The sequence below is a fragment of the Aulonocara stuartgranti genome, assembly GCF_965226115.1.
Source record: "Aulonocara stuartgranti genome assembly, chromosome: 5".
Taxonomy (NCBI): Eukaryota; Metazoa; Chordata; class Actinopteri; order Cichliformes; family Cichlidae; genus Aulonocara; species Aulonocara stuartgranti.
This window is the reverse complement of record NC_138943.1, coordinates 2207853-2210510: the sequence shown is the minus strand read 5'-3', so window position 1 is coordinate 2210510 and position 2658 is coordinate 2207853. Positions and strand designations below refer to the sequence as shown.

The 2658-nt window shown below is 45.0% G+C and overlaps 1 long non-coding RNA gene across 1 annotated transcript; it reads right to left on the bottom strand.

Annotated features, from left to right (window-relative positions):
- Positions 1-222: 222 nt before the first annotated feature.
- On the bottom strand, positions 223-2214 carry LOC309707211. The gene is made up of 4 exons (XR_014276951.1): positions 1257-2214; positions 1051-1165; positions 853-923; positions 223-306 (listed from the first exon to the last, which is right to left on the bottom strand). It is a non-coding gene; the product is annotated as an uncharacterized lncRNA (long non-coding RNA).
- Between the last annotated feature and the right edge of the window lie 444 nt (positions 2215-2658).

The following is a 2658-nucleotide window of genomic DNA, read 5'->3' as shown; positions in this document are numbered from 1 at the left end:
GTAGCTGCTGTTTTTAGGTCTCTCAGATCTCACAGTCAGCTGTTATCTGTGCGTCTGCGCTGGCTGCTGGATCTCCAGCATGTCTAACATGTACCACAGCTCAGGCTTGAACACACTCCTTCTGATGCCTCAGGATGTCACGGTGGGACTCTGAGGACTTCACAACCTGATGAATGTTGGAAATAACGGCCAGTATCCTCCCAGTCTCACTCCTCACCTGTCCGGCTGTCTGCAGAATGAGGACTCTTCAAATCAGCACTGCTCCAGATGTATCCATCCACCAGATGTATTTTTAAACTGTTGAGTCTGTATAGTATCATTGAGAGTGAGAGCCCTCAGTCATCTTAAACACTCAAGCCCCGCCCATCCACTGCTCAAACCTTCTGTTTTTAGGTGGCAGCCAATAAGAACAGAGCTGGCTTACAGAGAGAATAACTAAAAGCTTGCTGAAGACAGAGAACGGAGTGAATAGTTTGTTTTTGTTTTCAACCACGAGTCATGCAAAACCTATGCAGTCGAAAAATATGGAGCTGGAAATCAGCATTTATTGTTCCTGCTCACCAAAATTTTCTTGGGCCACTATTTGGATTTTAATTTGTTCAAACCGTAATGAGCATTTGTTCAGATTAGCTGAGCTAATCTTTCCATGTTCCATCTGGGCTGCAAGTAGCTCTGGTTGGAAATTGGTGCTGCACGTAATAGTTGTGAGTAATATGATTGACCGGTGGCACTGCACACAAACTCCCATAGCTGACTGTAGGTGCCAAACCTGGTGCAACAGGATTAAAATGCAACTTGTCAGAATTCAAAAATACCACGCTGAAGGACTTTCCAGAAGTCTGCATTACTCACCTTCAATTGCCTCAGGAAAGGAATCCAGCTTAAACACTCTGGAGCAGCCAAAAGGAGCTTCGTCTTCATCTCTGCAGTATGTAAGAACATCTTAGTATAATACTGTGGTAAATAATTTTATTTAAAACCGTGCTAAGAGTATAAAATGAAAACAAAAAAAATTAGAAAAAATAACCTAGAAATAGCCTACAGGCTTACTGTAAATGCAAAAACCTGCAGTTCCTCTGATGTCCAGCAGAGGCTCCAGCCATGAGTCGGCCCCCCACAAACACACATGTTGAAATGTGCAGCAGAAATGTATGGAAGCCCGTTTCTGCCAATAATAAAAAAAAGGTATCCATAACTCGAAATTTCAACTTATTAACTCAAAATTTTGAGGAAAGTAAGTCAACATTTTGAGTTACTTTTCAATAAAGGTGTGGCCTCTTTGACTGACAGGTGGATGGTGACACAGGTGACTGTAGCAGCTAGCTGTGTGCTAGGCTTCAACTCAGCTAACTGGAGTCCCTGAACAGATTTTAATGAAATAATCCGACTTGTTGCGCCGTAGTGCTTGTTTAATAAGTCTGTGCTGTATAATGCATCTGTAGAGTTTACGAATGCACATTCCTGCCTTAAACTGATGCTTTAGCGCTCCACCATCTTCAAATATATGTACTTCATCACGGTGACTTCAAAATATGAAGTTCAGACACCAACAACTGTCCCATGTAACTTATACTGAGGACTGCATTAAGCACAGAGCGGCATTTATTTGCATGCACCCTGGTCTGTGCTGAGTTGTGCACTGAATGCAGGGAGCTGCGGCCTGTCACAGTGGACTGTGCATAAGCAGCCAACGATTGGCGGATGTACTGGAGATGAAACGCGTCCAAGGCTGTTGGCCTGCGAAGGCTAAACGAGGCAACAAGGGGGAGTCCAAACGAGAGGAGAGGAACAGGGTGTGTGAGTGTGGTGGCGGAGCGGCTCTCCTGCTAAGACGGCCTGATTTCCTGAGCGTTTATATGGTGGGGCTAAAACAACAACAGGAATGACACGTTATGACCAATTCCACCTCGCTCTCTCTTTCTGTTTCTCTTTAACGCTCCCCATCCTCCTCCCGCCTTCAGCCCCTGGCTCTTCCTTCCTCCACCCCCCTGGCTAATGTTACCGCTAACACCTCCTGACGCAGGACAGGGTACCAGCCTGCTGTACAAACTGATGATCTAAGCGCCACAGCTGCTCCAGCTGTGCGTTGAAGGCCAACTCTGCATGTGTGTGCGTGGGCACGAGCACGGCACGGCGTGTCGCGCGTCTGTGTGCGCACACGTTGTCTTTGCGAGTGTTCGCGAAACACGATACGCTTGCTGCTGCTGAGTGAGGCGGTGACGTTCAGCGTGCAGCACCGAAGCAGAAACTTTAGATGTCATGTTTACATTTGAACAACTAAAAACACAACTTTCCACGTGAGACACAAAATTAAATATGTGATCACAGAAAGAATTAATATTACATGTCATGAAAGAAAGTAAGATAACACACTTCTATTTTATCGATATAGCACCAATCGTAACGTAAGTTCCACTGAGTGAGGTCAAGACCTTTAAAATATGGAGAAAAATCCAGGCAGAGCACTCCAACAAACACGATCACCAGAGAATTAGGTGGCTGAAGATGCAGAAAATGTACAAATATGTTTTTATGCTTGGTTCCAATTGGCTGATTTACACTTTGATCCAGCCACAAACGTTTGGCTCATTAGGCTGTGGGTCAGACCTGAATGCACTCAGTAAGCTGTAACTTTTAAATGTGCAGCCATCACAGTGC